Source organism: Schistocerca nitens, chromosome 9 (assembly GCF_023898315.1).
Source record: "Schistocerca nitens isolate TAMUIC-IGC-003100 chromosome 9, iqSchNite1.1, whole genome shotgun sequence".
Taxonomy (NCBI): domain Eukaryota; kingdom Metazoa; phylum Arthropoda; class Insecta; order Orthoptera; family Acrididae; genus Schistocerca; species Schistocerca nitens.
The window spans coordinates 30,632,404-30,651,218 of record NC_064622.1 but is presented as its reverse complement, the minus strand read 5'-3'; positions in this window follow the sequence as shown (position 1 = coordinate 30,651,218).

The window sequence follows — 18,815 nt, the reverse complement described above, 5'->3', positions numbered from 1 at the left end:
TCACTGGCGAGCAGTTGCGCACGCCTAACCTTCAATGGATAAACTCCAGCCTCTACCAGGACGCTGGTCACCGGACTCGTCCTAAAAGCTCGCGTCGCTAGTCGAACGCCACAGTGGTGCACTGGGTCGAGTAAACGTAACGCTGAGGGCGCCGCCGAGCCATAAACCACACTCCCATTGTCAAGGCGGTATTGAACAAGGACTTTGTATAGCTGCAGCAGCGTAGAGCGATCTGGACCTCAGCTGGTGTTGCTCAGGAAGCGGAGGGCACTGAGGTGCTGCCAGGACTTCTGCTTAAGCTGACGAAGGTGAGGAAGCCAAGTCAATCAGGTGTCGAAAACCAGTCCTAAGAATCAATATGCCTGCACTACAGACAGTGGATTGTCATTAAGATAAAGTTCTGGTTCGGGATGACCTGTACGACGCCGACAGAAGTGCATGACACACGATTTTGCGGCTGAAAACTGGAAGCCATGGGTTAGAGGCCATGACTGCGCCTTGTGGATGGCTCCCTGTAGGCGCCACTCAGCAACACTAGACTGAAGAGCAGTACCAAATGCATAAATCATCTGCATACAGAGAATATGAGACGGACGGCCCTGCTAGGCCTTTAATGGCCACTAAAAATAGAGATACACTCAATACAGAGCCCTGTGGGACCCCATTCTCCTGGATATGTGGGAAACTATGGGAGGCACCAACTTGGACACAGAAAGTACGGAGCGACCGGCAATTTTGGAAAAAATATGGAGCGGGCCCAGGAGACCCCACTCATGTCATGTAGCAAGGATATGACGTCACCAGGTCATGTCGTAAGCTTTTCGTAAATCAAAAAACGGCAACCAGGTGTTGGCGCCTGGAAAAGGCTGTTCGGATGGTAGACTCGAGGGACACAAGATTATCAGTGGTAGAGCGACCCTGGCGGTAACCATCCTGGCATGGAGCGAATAGCCACAGTGACTCCAGGACCTAGCCTAACTGCCGACACACCATACATTCTAGCAGCTTACAAAGAACGTTGGTGAGGCTGATGGGCCTATAGCTATTCACATCAAGCGGGTTTGAGCACTGGGATGATGGTGCTCTCCCACCATTGCGATGGAAAGAAGCCATCGCACCTGATTCGGTTGAAGATGACAAGGAGGCGTCGCTTGTAGTTGGACGAGGGTTGTTTAATCATCTGAGTGTAAATCCGATCCAGCCCAGGAGCTGTGCCGGGGCAATGTGCAAGGGTGCTGAGGTGCTCCCTCAGCACCTGCAAATGGTGTATTATAGGGTTCACTATGGCGTGTAGTGAATGAGAGGACGTTCTCCTCCATTCAACATTTCAGGGTGCCAAACGCTGTGGGGTAATTCTACAACACAGAGGCTCGAGCATAGTGGTCAGCAAAGTGTTCCTCAATCGCGTTTGCGTCGGTAGATAACACGCCATCGATGTTAACGCCAGGGACACCTGTTGGGGTCTGGTACCCAAAAACACATCTGATCTTCGTTCAGACTTGGAAAGGTGATGTATGGCACCCAACACTCCTCTTTCTGTCTTTTTATAAGCTGGCAAACGCGGACACGGAGTCATTTAAATGCTATGTGGAGCCCCAGAGAAGGGTGCTGCTCATGTCGCTTTAGAGCCCGCCTAGGCTCTTTAATGGCCTCAGCAGTTTCCGACGACTACCAAGGTACTGTCTTTCACTGGGGTACCCTAAGGAACATGTGATCGCGTTTTCCACTGTAGAAACTAGTTACCCACTCAACCACCACATCGGTACTACCATGTTGGGGAGAATCAACGATAAATGCAGAGGTGAAGGCTTCCAGCCTGCCTTGCTTAAAGCCCATCTGGGTAGGCGACCATGGGCATGACGCCAGGGAGCGACCACACAAGTCATCCTGGGCTCTCCTGTGGACAGATGGGAGAAGTCCTGGGCTGTAGAGTGATAAATAAGTGGCCAAGTAGCTACCATGAGCCACACTGAAATGTGTGGCTACCCCAATATTTTGGAGGCAGAGGTCGATCTCGAACAATAAAGTTTCGACATCTCTACCTTGGCCAATAAGTATAGTGCCACCCCACAACGGGTTACGTACGTTAAAATCTCCCAGAAGTAGGAAAGGTTTAGGGAATTGATGAATCAGTGCAGCCAATACATTCAGGGTGCTGCACCATCTGGAGGAAGATATACATTGCAGACAGTTGTTTCCTTTGTCTTTCTTATCCTGAGTCACAGCTTCAAGAGGAGTTTGAATGGTGCACAGATTCACAACATACTGAGTTCAGGACATAGACGCCAACTCCACCTGAGGCTCTATTACAGTCGCTATGGTTCTTGTAATAGCCACTACAACCATGGGGGGCAGGGGTCCCCATAACGGATAGTTACATTCAACTAAACTAGGATAGCTACAAACATGGATGCGTGGCGCATACATCTTCCACCCTCATACCTTAACGAGGCGTCTCGTGAAAATCCGAGAAAATAAGATCCTACGAAGATCACTAATCGACGCGAAGGCTTCTTCCCAGTCACTCGTCTACCTGTCTGGTGTGGCAACAGAAGACAGTAACACGAAAGCTAGTGGCTTTCGATGTGCGTCACTCAGGCAATAGGAACGTACATACATTCATTGTTTGATCGTTGCATAGACTACTGTATGGGGTACGTAGAAATAGTCATCCCTAACGTTAAGAATAAACTGAAAGAGTTGAAAACGAGTTAGACTCGGGAACGGAGGTGATCAAAAAATGGTTCAAATGGCTCTGAGCACTATGGGACTTAACATCTGAGGTCATCATTCCCCTATAACTTAGAACTACTTACACCTAACTAACCTAAGGACATCACACACATCGATGCCGTAGGCAGGATTCGAACCTGCGACCGTAGCAGTTGCGCGGTTCCGGAATGAAGCGCCCAGAACCACTCGGCCACAGCGGCCGGCCGGAGGGAATCCCATTTCGGTTGTTAGAGAGACTACTTTAGCTTACATTAATGCCGAATCTCTTGCTCAGCACAAAGCCCGAACCGAGTAGCAAAAAAATCGCAGGTGAGTCCTGTATATAAAACTGATAAAAGAAGGGACCCACACCACTGTCGACCGGTAGCCTTTACATCGATATGGTGCGTAATTCTTGAACTTTTCCACGTTCGTCGACAGTAAGTAACCTCATATATATATATATGAAGAAATCACTGCTCGTGCGAAACTCAGCTTCCCTTTCGCCGCAAAATATCCTGCGAACCATGAATGAAGGTCAACAGGCAGGTACCGTTTTCCACGATTTCCGGAAAGTTTTTGACACTATGCCCCTTTGTAGACTGTTAACGAATGTCCAAGCAATTCGAATAGGTTCCCAATTTTGCGAGTGCGTCGAAGACTCCTTTAGCAATTGAACTCGCTCGACGGCGAGTGTTCATCAGAGACGAGGATATCATTATGAGTGATCCAGGCATGTGTGGAAGGTCAAGTATTGTTCTCTGGAAAGATGACTGATCCGACGGATAGGGTGAACAGCAGTCTGTCACTGTTTGCTGATGTCGCTGTAGTGTGTGGCAGCGTATCCCTGGTGAGTGACTGTAGAAGAATACAGGATCATAAAGAAAGAACGCCTACTTAGTTTGATAAATAGAAGCTTCATCTAAAAGCAGAAAGAGGCAGATTAGTAAGAAAAATAAACCTGTAATGTTCAGATACAGAATTGTTGGTACGCAACTTGACAGTCACGTCGATTAAGTACCTAAGTGTAATGCTGCAAAGCGATATGAAATAGAACGAGCGCTAAAGGACGACATTGGAGCGGTAGAATATTCGACGGTTTATTGCAAGAGTGTTGGGTAAGTATAGGTGACCTACAAAGGAGGACGCGTATAGAACACTTGTAAGATCCTTTATTGAGTATTGCTCGAATGTGCGGGATACCCACCAGGCTGATGGCTTATACGGGGTGCAACGCTTGCATTCGGCCAACTGAAACTTCTTTTTAAAAGCAAATTTACTAAAACAAAATATACATGAAACTGAAAATACTTTTACATATAAGTAGCGGTATCTTCCAAGAATAACATGTTTCGTGTAACCCCCTTCAGCCGCAGTGTTCACCTCCAATCTAGTTCTGAAGCGATCGCACGCACTCTTTACAACAGTGCTGTCCATATTCGCGAACGCTGCATCGATAGCGGTGAGTAGAGATGCCACATTAGGGTGTCTTGCCTTATTGGTAGCTCTTTTGAGTATGCTCCAAATATAATAGTCGAGAGGGCCAGAACTAGTTTGACCAGAAAGGGTCAACGTTGTCTGAGAGCAAGTTTCGTAATACACTCCTGGAAATGGAAAAAAGAACACATTGACACCGGTGTGTCAGACCCACCATACTTGCTCCGGACACTGCGAGAGGGCTGTACAAGCAATGACCACACGCACGGCACAGCGGACACACCAGGAACCGCGGTGTTGGCCGTCGAATGGCGCTAGCTGCGCAGCATTTGTGCACCGCCGCCGTCAGTGTCAGCCAGTTTGCCGTGGCATACGGAGCTCCATCGCAGTCTTTAACACGGGTAGCATGCCGCGACAGCGTGGACGTGAACCGTATGTGCAGTTGACGGACTTTGAGCGAGGGCGTATAGTGGGCATGCGGGAGACCGGGTGGACGTACCGCCGAATTGCTCAACACGTGGGGCGTGAGGTCTCCACAGTACATCGATGTTGTCGCGGAAGGTGCACGTGCCCGTCGACCTGGTACCGGACCGCAGCGACGCACGGATGCACGCCAAGACCGTAGGATCCTACGCAGTGCCGTAGGGGACCGCACCGCCACTTCCCAGCAAATTAGGGACACTGTTGCTCCTGGGGTATCGGCGAGGACCATTCGCAACCGTCTCCATGAAGCTGGGCTACGGTCCCGCACACCGTTAGGCCGTCTTCCGCTCACGCCCCAACATCGTGCAGCCCGCCTCCAGTGGTGTCGCGACAGGCGTGAATGGAGGGACGAATGGAGACATGTCGTCTTCAGCGATGAGAGTCGCTTCTGCCTTGGTGCCAATGATGGTCGTATGCGTGTTTGGCGCCGTGCAGGTGAGCGCCACAATCAGGACTGCATACGACCGAGGCACACAGGGCCAACACCCGGCATCATGGTGTGGGGAGCGATCTCCTACACTGGCCGTACACCACTGGTGATCGTCGAGGGGACACTGAATAGTGCACGGTACATCCAAACCGTCATCGAACCCATCGTTCTACCATTCCTAGACCGGCAAGGGAACTTACTGTTCCAACAGGACAATGCACGTCCGCATGTATCCCGTGCCACCCAACGTGCTCTAGAAGGTGTAAGTCAACTACCCTGGTCAGCAAGATCCCCGGATCTGTCCCCCATTGAGCATATTTGGGACTGGATGAAGCGTCGTCTCACGCGGTCTGCACGTCCAGCACGAACGCTGGTCCAACTGAGGCGCCAGGTGGAAATGGCATGGCAAGCCGTTCCACAGGACTACATCCAGCATCTCTACGATCGTCTCCATGGGAGAATAGCAGCCTGCATTGCTGCGAAAGGTGGATATACACTGTACTAGTGCCGACATTGTGCATGCTCTGTTGCCTGTGTCTATGTGCCTGTGGTTCTGTCAGTGTGATCATGTGATGTATCTGACCCCAGGAATGTGTCAATAAACTTTCCCCTTCCTGGGACAATGAATTCACGGTGTTCTTATTTCAATTTCCAGGAGTGTAAATGGCTCGTATGACGTCCTCCTTTGCCATCCGACGCACTGTTCGCTAACTGACATTCATTACTAACATCCGTTTCCTCAGCAGTTGCCCCGGGTCCTTCTAAACAGAACCGGAGCCTCTTCGGTGACAGCCGCAGTTCGTGACACGCGTTTCCTCGAATTAGATTTCCTCGCCGGGTGTAGATCGCACCTGTCCGTAACATCTCCGCCATTTTGAGGTTCTGACTGTTTACTAGATACCTACGGCTTTCAAGAACGCCAATTGCGGCCTCCGGCGGAACTACGATGTGGCGGGAAATTCAAATTGAACTTTATCTGGGTTTAAGCGCTGCATCCTGCAATTTCTACAGTAGTCCGATCAGCCGCTGTCCCTCATTCCATATTTTTAATATTGACTTACGAAAACGATCCCTGCTCACTATTGTCCAGGCTGTATTATGTGTTGACACATCTGTCCCTACGAAAGTATATCTAGAATAGCTACTTCGATGTAACCTGCTCTCATCCGTAGCAAGCAGGTGAGCTCACTCCTCGTTGGACCAGTCCCTATTCTCTTGGCAACATCCGAAACGTTGCGGCTGAAGTGCAGGTGTCAACAGAACTAAATCTGCTTTTCGTTGGGCACAAACACTACCCATGAGCAGTCATCTAGCCCTGTAAAGCATGAGATTTCGTGCCTTGCTGTCCTGTTAAATATACACTCCTGGAAATTGAAATAAGAACACCGTGAATTCATTGTCCCAGGAAGGGGAAAGTTTATTGACACATTCCTGGGGTCAGATACATCACATGATCACACTGACAGAACCACAGGCACATAGACACAGGCAACAGAGCATGCACAATGTCGGCACTAGTACAGTGTATATCCACCTTTCGCAGCAATGCAGGCTGCTATTCTCCCATGGAGACGATCGTAGAGATGCTGGATGTAGTCCTGTGGAACGGCTTGCCATGCCATTTCCACCTGGCGCCTCAGTTGGACCAGCGTTCGTGCTGGACGTGCAGACCGCGTGAGACGACGCTTCATCCAGTCCCAAACATGCTCAATGGGGGACAGATCCGGAGATCTTGCTGACCAGGGTAGTTGACTTACACCTTCTAGAGCACGTTGGGTGGCACGGGACACATGCGGACGTGCATTGTCCTGTTGGAACAGCAAGTTCCCTTGCCGGTCTAGGAATGGTAGAACGATGGGTTCGATGACGGTTTGGATGTACCGTGCACTATTCAGTGTCCCCTCGACGATCACCAGTGGTGTACGGCCAGTGTAGGAGATCGCTCCCCACACCATGATGCCGGGTGTTGGCCCTGTGTGCCTCGGTCGTATGCAGTCCTGATTGTGGCGCTCACCTGCACGGCGCCAAACACGCATACGACCATCATTGGCACCAAGGCAGAAGCGACTCTCATCGCTGAAGACGACACGTCTCCATTCGTCCCTACAGTCACGCCTGTCGCGACACCACTGGAGGCGGGCTGCACGATATTGGGGCGTGAGCGGAAGACGGCCTAACGGTGTGCGGGACCGTAGCCCAGCTTCATGGAGACGGTTGCGAATGGTCCTCGCCGATACCCCAGGAGCAACAGTGTCCCTAATTTGCTGGGAAGTGGCGGTGCGGTCCCCTACGGCACTGCGTAGGATCCTACGGTCTTGGCGTGCATCCGTGCGTCGCTGCGGTCCGGTCCCAGGTCGACGGGCACGTGCACCTTCCGCCGAGCACTGGCGGCAACATCGATGTACTGTGGAGACCTCACGCCCCACGTGTTGAGCAATTCGGCGGTACGTCCACCCGGCCTCCCGCATGCCCACTATACGCCCTCGCTCAAAGTCCGTCAACTGCACATACGGTTCACGTCCACGCTGTCGCGGCATGCTACCAGTGTTAAAGACTGCGATGGAGCTCCGTATGCCACGGCAAACTGGCTGACACTGACGGCGGCGGTGCACAAATGCTGCGCAGCTAGCGCCATTCGACGGCCAACACCGCGGTTCCTGGTGTGTCCGCTGTGCCGTGCGTGTGATCATTGCTTGTACAGCCCTCTCGCAGTGTTCGGAGCAAGTATGGTGGGTCTGACACACCGGTGTCAATGTGTTCTTTTTTCCATTTCCAGGAGTGTAGTTCTACTTCTATATGGTTACTCTGAAATTCACACTTAAGTGCCTGGCAGAGGGTTCGTCCAACCATTTTCATACTATTTCTCTACAATTCCACTCTTGAATGGCGCGTGGGAAAAAGGAACACCTAAATCTTTCCGTTCGACCTCTGATTTCTCTTATTTTATTATGACGATTAGTTCTCCCTACTTAGGTGAGTGTCAACAAATTATTTTCACATTCGGAAGAGAAAGTTGGTGATTGAAGTTTCGTAAATAGTTCCCACCGCAACGGAAGCCGGCTTTGTTTCATTGACGTGAGTCATATGTAGACGCTATTTTGACGCTGTACTACGGCTCTGCCATCTGCCAAAACGGTTCGAAACTTCAACGGCGCAAATAACAAACAATAAATGTGAAGCACAAACAAGGACGTTTGTATATGTTTATTAATGGCTTTTTTTTTTAAATGTGAGGCATTACTTATTGAACGACCCTCGTATGTAGATGTACACGTGGATATGAAGTTGTTTGTGCCCTCAGCGGCCTGAATCCTGATTCTGGGCCCCAAAGCGTAGCCTAATAAATAAAGCCAGAATAATACAGAGAGAATATACAGTTAGTGCGAAAAATAAAGTTTTGTTCAGATGGAATTCTGCCTTAATCTATGACTCAATAGTAGCAAAAGTTATGCTGATGGTTTTCCATCACATTAAATAATACACTATTAGTAGCTACTGAAATGTAGTACATCGATGGAATGTAATCTGTAACTCCAGTGCATTGTACGACGGAACTGATGATAACGTATGTAAAAGATTGCAGATTTGACTGTGTCCATTCACATGAGCAAGGTACCATATGTAAATAACAAATCGAACTGTCGCAACTCTATAATGTTAAAATGCATTCACTTCAGTGGTTCCAAAATTTTGAAGTATATACTTTGGCAGTATCGAAGTATTGTCTAAATGTGGAAATCATTCTTCGAAGTATAAAATATTCTGACTCGTTTCCGCTGAGGCATCAGTGAAGTGCTCACGTGCATGTTCTAAGAGAGCAAAACTACAGTAGTCCAAAAATGAGATTTGGTCTTCGCTGCGTTACAGTCGGGGCCATTACGTGACGTCATATCTTGCGAACTGCAATCGAATACTTCCTGATGACCTGCGGAGAGCTCACTAATGTCATTTCCATTTCAGGAGAACGCTTTCAGCAGAAAGCATCTGCATGAAATGGAACTCCATCTGTGCATTCAATTTAGGACGGAAAGAAATTCCGCACTCCCGACTTGGTTCCTTTGCGAACCCTCCCTGCTTGATGCTGCAAGCTCCTTTTCATCTGGTTTATTCCGCGCTCTGAGCTAAATGGAGTGGCAGTCCTGCCAAGGCTGAATTACCCTCGCGTCTGAATAGCAATTTCTCTGCCCACTGCAGTTTTCTCGTGTATTATACAAGATTACGTCAAAGAAAATGACGAAAATGTGTTCTAAGGGTACGAGAAATTTAGAAGCGATATAATGCATGCATGACGTTAAAGAGGTTTATAGACTTAATGGGCTAACCCTACGATTTTTTTTCTTTCGCAGTTAACGTGGCTTCCACTTTTTGAAAGATTCATTATTCTTGTGCAGGGCTTGTAGAAACTTATCTTTTTGTAGTTTTGGTAATACACTGAGACATTATCTCCCTTGTGCTTATTCATATCGCTTCATTTTTCTTTGTCTCTGCGTCATTAATCTTCTTCATTTTTTCTGTTGCACCTCAGATTCATCTTCCCTAATTGTTTCATGGTCCTCGTTTCAAGGATATACAATGTTACACGTCACACGAAAATCTACAGCTTTTTCGTCAACTGTATGTAGACAGAAGAAAGGATCAGTATTCAAGGACATAATAGGAATGAACATTCGAAGCTAGAAAGTCTAGCAAACTTGCGCTCTCAAACGCGAAACTTAAGAGCTATGAGCAATTTTCATCTTCGATACTACGAAACAAATCTCCTCTGCCTCAAGCACTTTGCTTTCCATATTTTGGGAGAAGCTAGTGTGGACCAAAACAAGAAAAAAGGTACAACATGGATCTAAAATACATACCTTATAGACTTTGAGCACTTCTTTAATAATAGTGGTGTGTTTCACAGGAGCGATGATGAACAAGCGCTCATAGCTCGTACGGTGCACGTCTTGGAGCATATGTGTACTATAATTTTGCTTCGAATAATGATTCCTGTTATATTCCTGAGTACTGACCACTTCTGCTGAGAGCCCACGTGCACTTGATAAGCATTTTTTTGTAAAACAGAGCTTCTTGCAGCTGTCATCTTGTATCGTCTTTGTATTTGGCCGTTCCCTATAACGTTGATTTGTATGTAGGGTAATACACTCTTGCATCTTAGTCAGGTACGGCGTCAAAACTGCGGCCTCTTATCAGCTAGCTTCATCATATTCATTTTAGTTTTGATTATAGGTAAACGTGCTCACTGCATTTAACTGGTCCGAATTATCCTTGTTTGCAAAGAGTGAGGGCGAGCCTTGGCTATTGTTGTTCTAAGTTTTATTGTAATTTTTGTATTGTCTCCTTTGCTACTCCATGATTCTTTCCATTTCTTTACAAGAAGAATTCCGTTAGCGGTCCCTTGGATGATAAAGTACTTGTTTTGATAACGAAGTTCTTCAACCATAGCTATTTTTATTAAATTTACTTATATTAAATTTTTTCGTGGCTGGTTTTCGATAATAGCCCAGTTCTCAAACTCTGTATACAGCAAAGCTAACGAGATAAAATTTGGCTTCCTTATTGGACACTGTAAGTCTATGCTAAACTATCATATGAATGGCAGTGAGAGTTAATAACGATGCCATATCCCAGTTGTATACATGAATGAGCGTTTGACGCTGGGTCTGCTCTCCAAAACTGGTCATGAAAAAATATAATGTAAATAAATGACAAATTCAAACTACGGGAATGAAACTTATGTTTCCAAAACAAATCCTCTATAACCGAAACAAACGTTGATGTTAACCTTGTCATCCAACATAATGCCCCTTTAATAACTTTTTCATTTTCCCCGAATTTGGTATTTTTAGGCAATGTTTCTTTATCAAATGATATGAATCATCGAAACTACCGCAGTTTTCTGCATAACGTCTTCACTTTTATTAATCACGTATTAGTCTGAGACAGGTGCCCGCTATTTGTTACAATACTGCTAGACATTATGTGCTGTTTACATGTGCTACACATGTGAATTAGTTAGACAAGGAAATGACAGTGGTCCGCCTGCTTCGCTTGGTGGTAACGTGCTCGTCTCCCATGCAAGCGGGCCGGGTTCGATTTCAGGCCGGTTTGGAGATTCTCTCCGTTCGGGGACTGGTTTTTGTGTTGTCCTCAACATCATGTCATCCTCATCACCGGCAACATGGCGTCGACTGAAATAAGACTTGCACTTGGCTGCCGAACTTCTTGAGATGGGGCCTCCAAGCCAACGGTGCCATACGCTCGTTTATTTATTTATTTATTTTTTAGTGACAGTATGCCGAAAACCTATTGCGAAATATTATTTCCTAAATTCCCCAGGGAGGAATTCTATCGTTCTAGCACTGTCAGTGTGCTCTGCCTTGATAATTTTTTCCAATCTGTGTTACTTTATTTTGTAGGCTAGCTCAGAATGTGATAGGTGGCTGCCGTTGTCTGTTCAAAGAAATCACACTGTCATTAGGCGAAAACTGTAAATGAAAACTCTGGAAAAGCTAAATCCAATTATCTGGCTTCGTCCGATTGTGGATCCAGCAGCACACCACCTCGGCCTCGTTGACCAGGATTGCCATCACACTAACGCTCCATGGCCAACTTGCCTCCAAAATACACTTTGGATTCAGCATGGGATCCTCTCAGCCAAGTGCATTAACACATGCTTAAGAAATGTGGCTAAACAGTTCATTTTGAATTGCTACAGTAACAAGATAAATGTGGTGTGGAATGCAAGTGAAAGAGAGTGGATTAGTGGGAGATTTGACATGTAGGAAATAATTGATACAGAAAGAGACAAACAAAGAGGTTTTTTTGAATTCTGCTATACGTTTCAACTAGCTTTACGTTAAATTCATTGAAAAGAAAGAAGAGTAGATCAAATTATATGCAAAAACGACAGGAGAAAGGTGAATGTGTTTGTGAATTACATTATGATCAGAAATAAGTAAATAAATGGGAGAGTTTACTCAACTACAAAGCATAATAATATGTGGGTGCAGGTTCGAATTATGACCTAGTAGTTAAGGGGAGTAGGACAATAACAAACACACAGTAGCATACGAGGGACTGTATTACTACCTACTTAGGGAGAAAAACACGCTTTCGATATAATTGTAACGCTTATATAGGAAGGTCATGCATATATTGTCACAGGAGAAATATAGATCTCACTATTGCAATATAGAAACCAATATAGCAATTGTAATTGTCATAATCATTAACTTTTGAACCATTCCGTTGTTTATTGACTTGAAGTGTACTGTTGAATTCTCATCATTTTGTATTTTTAATGACAACTATAGAATGTAGTCAGTATGGAGTTCATGGTTAGCTATAAGAGGTTCGTAATAATCTTGAGTCGTTCTCCTATTCCAGTGTTTCCTTTACAGTAATGAGCAACAGAGAGTAAGATTGTGTTAGCCTTCGTTCATTTGGACAAGTATCAGAGACCATCCCCATTGTCACTTTGCTTAGGAGAAGGAACTCTTTTTCACAGGGACTGTATTTTTCACTGGGAAGCGCAGGACCGACTTAATGAGGATAAAACAGTAAATTCGACAAGATCATGAATTCGGGAGTCATATTACCAGCCACTGACGAAAGTTACATTCTTAATATTGACTAATGGTGATCTACAACTAGAATTTATCTCATTTCCTTCTTTATTTGTGGGCGCTAATATAATTATGCAATTTATAACAGTACCTATAGTTGTAGAATAGCTCTGAATCAAGCGCACACTAGAAACTTAAAAATTCTTGAGGATTATTTGATGTATTCTAGAAAAGCCTTCTATTCATTTCTCAACTGTCAACCGCCATTATCGTTTCATCCATTTAATGATATTTTTCCATTAGTAACTATAAAGTTTGAGATAGTTTGTCCTTAGCACAGCATAAACTTTCGAATATTGTTAAAGGAGTAAAAGAAGCTGACGCTATTTCTGATCTCCCTCATAATCGGAATCTTAGAATCGTACAGACAGTCGGTAATAACGAGGGTCATCAACGAAGATCACAAAATAATGTTTCAAGCTGAGAATGGAAATTGCCTCTTCTCTGATCTGATTTTGGAACATTCCAGAACGGAGCGAGACCGCCCACACCACCAGTAATACAGATTTATAAGTTACTCTCAGTTCTCTTTGGGCAGCAGTGAGAAGATCTTATAATCCACCACCCCTCAGCATGTCACTGGTTTAAAATTAATCTCGCATGTTGTCCGGAATTCTGGAGCGCCGAGCTGTTATTGTAGAACGCGGTTTATTTTTAATTACACGAGCCTGAGCAATGAGGACATAATGAATAAACTTGGCACAAGTTTAATGAACGCGTTAATAAAACATCTACAGCAGCCTCCGCGCCCCTAGGCGCCAGCAGGGAACTTCTCAACCGCACGCTGGGTACCAGATGCCAGCTAATGAGGCTGCTAGGAAAACTGAACTCCAGATGTGAATCCTTTAACGATACGAAAACACTTGTGATAAGCCGTTTTTCTCCCTTTTGCCTCCCTGTCTTCTTATACAGAGACCAGCGCACTTTCCCACCCCAACGTTAAAGTTGAAGGTAGAATATCGTATTCAGGAACGTGTACAATGGGACTTTAATAATGCAACAGTGTCCCCGTTTATCACCCCTTGTTCTTTTACTTAACTGTGAGGTTGGTACAACTCCGAACGTCCGATGATGTTTCTCCGAGTTGTCATTGTTTAGTAGATGGTAAACTGAACTTCGAAATTTACAGGACACCCATCGCACGGATAACGCCACCCATGCCTCGTCTTGTCACCATTTCAGCAAGAACTAGCGTCCTTTCAAGCTATGATCGACCGTACTATTGACATACCACTAACACCTTCTGGTATTGCCGCAGAACTTAATAACTAAAGTACATAGCGGTGAAAAACCGTATCAAGCAGGCGTTGCACAAAAACTTCAAAAAAATAAAACAAAAGAGAGTATAAATTTATCCACAATCAATAAAAATGGCCTTACTGTTAAGAAATACACTACAGTCACATTTTTACGTGACATTTTTTATCGTACAGCTAATTTGCTTACAAAATATGACATTACTGTATCCTTTACGACCAACAACGGCACCAAGTTGGTCATTATACATAAAGGGAAACCTCCAACTGCCAAATTCCTCAGTTCCCCGTTATATAAAATACAGCGCAATGTATGTCCGAGCTTTCATGTAGGACAGTCAGTGAGTGTATTTTAGACCCGATTTCGTGAGCACTTACTCAAGAATGAGGGTGAGAATTCATACCAGAGAACGTTTGAAGAACATCTCAAAATCGAGAAACATATTCATCCTCCTCCATCTATACTTAACATGGAAATTTTACGTATAGTTGGCAAGAGGTACAAAATGAAGATTTTAGAAGAATTTGAAATTTATAAATTATCCCACCTAAATTCAAAAGGTTTGTTGAATGAGCAACTTGCATTAAAACTTTTACAGCACTTTGACTGTTTGTCCCACCGCAGTGTTCTCCACGTGGTATCTTTCTGAGACTCCTGCGCTTTTCCGGGTATATTGCTTCCTTTGGTGGTTATCGACAGTTTATTTGCTAGTACTTGTCGAAATTCATTCCGTACAAATAGAAAATTTTAACTTCTGCCATTCCAATTGCTGGCCCCATATTCTGCCGCAACTCTGTCTTATACTTGTTACTCTATTATAATATTCCAGTCACCTATGATTATGAGCTTTCCATTTTCCTTGACGTTGTGAGTTACGCTGTTCCTTCACATGCTCTCTGCATTCCGTCATCGTGTCGTCGTAACATTGGCGTGTATACATAAACTGTAGTAGCTGGCATTGGTACGTTTCTGATTCTGATAAACATAGCATCATCACTGAAACTTTCGTAGTATCTCACTACAGTATGGTACACAATTATATTCATCATAGTCCCGTTATATAATTTCCTTATGCTGTTGAAATTAGCCTAACTTCGTCCTGGTATCTTTATATTCATTCCATTTGGGTTCACTGACACCAATTACATCAAAATCCAGCATCAAAAATTTAGTTGCTTATGTTACGCAGTATACCTACATATTCATACCTTGGACACTCCACATTATGACTCCAAAATCTTACTAACCTAATCCTCATAGCCGCTTCCGCCTCATCTACCACCTCAGACATCCATACGCGGTGGGTCTCCTTTTAGTTACTGGCTTCCATTACTGTGGATTCACATTGTAAGGTGGCTATAATTTCGCACCTTACAAAAACTCATCCACATACATTGCCGGGATCTACAAACACAATTAGGTATCATGTGATAGGCTGTACATCGTATATATGAATATGTAAAGGAGCCTGACATTGTCACGTATGTCTTGAAAATAATTGCTAACGCTTATTGCATGAAAGGTGACGGAGTGGCTGTATTATAAAACCGGCATAATGAATGATGGCCTATACTAGTAGAGGTTGGAACGCCGGCCAGAACTCAAGCTCTGGGTGGAAGGGCGGCACCGGTGTTAGTTCTGCTTAAACACAGGAAGTAGCTAGACAGACGTCGTGACACCTGAGCTCTGGAGCACAATAGGGTGACGGCCGGCCGCTGTTGTAGTAGGGGCCGGAAGGATAACCGGATAATACTTCCGAACGCTGAAAATCGTGGACGCAGGTGCGAGGAACGAAGAAGTGGCACCTTGGAAACCACGTAGGCTGGGTTATTTCCGAGGATTTTTACTCAGAAACTTACCATTCTTCAAGTATAGGATTTTCCTAGCAAACTTTCCGCGCTGGACGACAGAAGATTAAAATATGGTTGGTCGGCGTAGAATCTGTAGAGAGGGAGAATATTCCGTTCTTCCGGGAATATGATTCGTTTTCGGAATTACGATGGTGGGGAGCTGAGCCCTGCTGGGAGGCCAGCAGTGGAGAGACGAGGTCTTCTGTTGTGAGCGCCCGTGTGTGACGGTCGCTCGATATCAGCTTTTGTTGGTACAGACGGACTTGCTGTCTTTGCTCTCAGGATGGTTTATAGTTAGAACAGTTAGGCACTGTACTGTTGCGAACCTATACGTTTCTGGATTTCACCTCGGGGTTAGAAGTCGTCGTTGAGTATGCAGCGTTCAGTAATTGAGAGCACTTCCTCTGCCTACACTTACGTTGAGACGTTATCTGAACACCATCCTTTTGGCTGGGAGTTCTCGTTTCTCGTCAGTAGAACACAGAGAGGGGAAGACAGTACTAGAGTATATTAGTCAAAGGACCACCTTCTGCCCATCCTAGTGTTTGCAAGAGTTTACTTGTGGCTGGAGTTCTTTCACCGTCGCAGACGAGTACGAGAACCATCACTTCGACGCACCTGACGCAGTATAGACGGTGATATCGCAAATTGCTTCGGCTTATTAGGGCTATGAAAGCTAAACAGCTGCGATCACGTTAGTTTATTTCCACTGAGGTTCCACACCACCGTAGATCATCTTTGAAAGTAGTGTCTTCTAGTGTTTGGTACGTAGATGATTTGAGTCGTTTCGCGTTATTGATGTTAGACCGCACAGTCATAATAAGAGACAGAGTTGGGCAACTGATCAGTAAATTTACTAAGGGAATGTAAACTTTGAAATATAAAGGTTTTTTTTAATGTACGATAAATATATAAAGCAGGAACAACGTTTATCATTTAGTAGGATTAGTTGCCGTCATCATTCATTTATGTTTAGGTTGTAATTTATAGAATGAAGAGATTCTAAGATCTGCTTCAGGGGGTAGTCAAACAGGGCCAAATCTTCTTTTTAGCGTTTCTTATTTTACGGTGCCCACATTCATTTTACACGTACCTGGAGTAGCACCATGGAACATAAAGTGTTTTTAATGCAGTAGTTTTCATTGCCTCCTGCATCCTCATGTTATTGAGAATTAAGTGTTGTCTTCTTTGTTCTTCGAATTCTTCTTCCTGCAGGTATATATATATATATACAAGTTGTTGATTCTTTTGCGTTTAGGAGCTGTTTCCAAACCAAAGTGCAGTACGGTACGATGAATATGAATTTGCTTTTCCGTGATGCTCAAACAGGTAATTGGAATGTTGAGGTTGATTTCGTACGGCTCTGAGGATCAGCTGGCTTTTAGGGAAGGTGAAGGAACTACAGAGGCAGTTTGCATATTGCAAGTGAAAGTGAAAACAAGATTTAAGAAAAACGCAGAAAATTTCGGATATTTATTAACATCGGGAAAGTGTCAGAGGTGAGAATAGTGGAGATAAGTAATGAGAAAGGTGGGTAATGAGAGAATAAGAGTGGGTGACGAAGAAAAACGCTGCAGGTTTAACATATACGTAATTGAAGGACGCAGCCTTTCTTCCCTGTTGCCACCTTCTATAAGAAGTAGTGAACGACTTAACAGAAACATTTATAAGGGATATAAAATTTAGGTAAACAATTACATATTGTCTAGGGAAAGCATCTTCGACTACTAACCAAAGGTCCTAACCCGCGAGCTCCAGTCTCTCCACTGCTTAAATTTTGAACAAGGATCATCAACAATGTTGGCCGAAAGACTTTTGGCATCAGAAGTCAGCCTAGTAAAAGGGCGCGGAGGAGCGGACAGCCTTTGAGCGCTCTCTCTAGCATTGGGGTGGGAAACTGCCCCTAAAAGGCGGAAGAATCGGCAATGATCAACCGCATGAGGATGCAGAAAGCAATGGAGACCACTGCATCAGAGACGTACAGTTTGTATCCACAGGCAATGCAGGCAGTAACTGAAAAGTGTCATAATTGTCTCTCAATTGGCAAAATACACTGATCATCTAGAACATTATGATTACCGAACTCCTTTCGATATAAACCCGTCCAGGGGACAGCAGCGTAACCTGCCGACCCATGTAGCGTCAGTGAGCGTGCTGCCCGTGTGTACAATGGAGTAGGCGCGCGATCCATCTGCGTTTCTCCGAGGGCAGATTGTGGTGGCCCAGAGGCTCGGAACGAGCATTTCGGAAACTGCACTACTTGCCGGGTGTTCGGGGAGAGCTGTGGTGAGTGTCTTTAACACGTGGTGAAACCATGTTGGTCGGCCACACCTCGTAGGCTGAAAGGAGTGGTAAAACATGAGAGGCGGCGAACTGTGACGGAACTGACATCAGACTTTAATGCTGGGCAGTGTACAAGTATATGTGAACACACGGTGCACCGAACACTCATAACGACAGGCCTCCGCGGCGAACGACCCAAGTACATGCCAATGTTAACACGACGACATCATCCTATGGAAACGTGACCATCGGAACAGGACGTTGGTGCAGTGGCACAGCGTTGCATTGTCTGATGAATCCCAATACCTTCTTCATTGTGCTGATGGGAAGGAGAGAATCCATCGTCTTCCAGGGGAACAGCTCCTTGGCACCCGTACTGTGGGCTGGAGACGAGCTGGCGGGCGTCCCTTTATTCTCTGGGGAACGTTCACATGGACACCCATGGGTCCAGAGGAACTCGTGCAAGGCACCATGACGGCCAAGGCGTACCGTACGCTGGTTGCAGACACGTGCAACCCTTCTTGACGATCATGCAGTGGAATTTTTCAACAGGATAATGCGCCATGTCAGAAGGCCAGGAGTGTGATCGAGTGGTTGCAGGAACAGTGTGGCGAGTTCCAATTGATGTGCTGGTCCCCCAGCTCGCCAAATCTGGCCGCTATCGAACACATCTAGGATGCTATTGAGCGTGCTCCCTTCCGAGGAACTTACGGGAATTAGCAGACTTTTGGGTGTAGA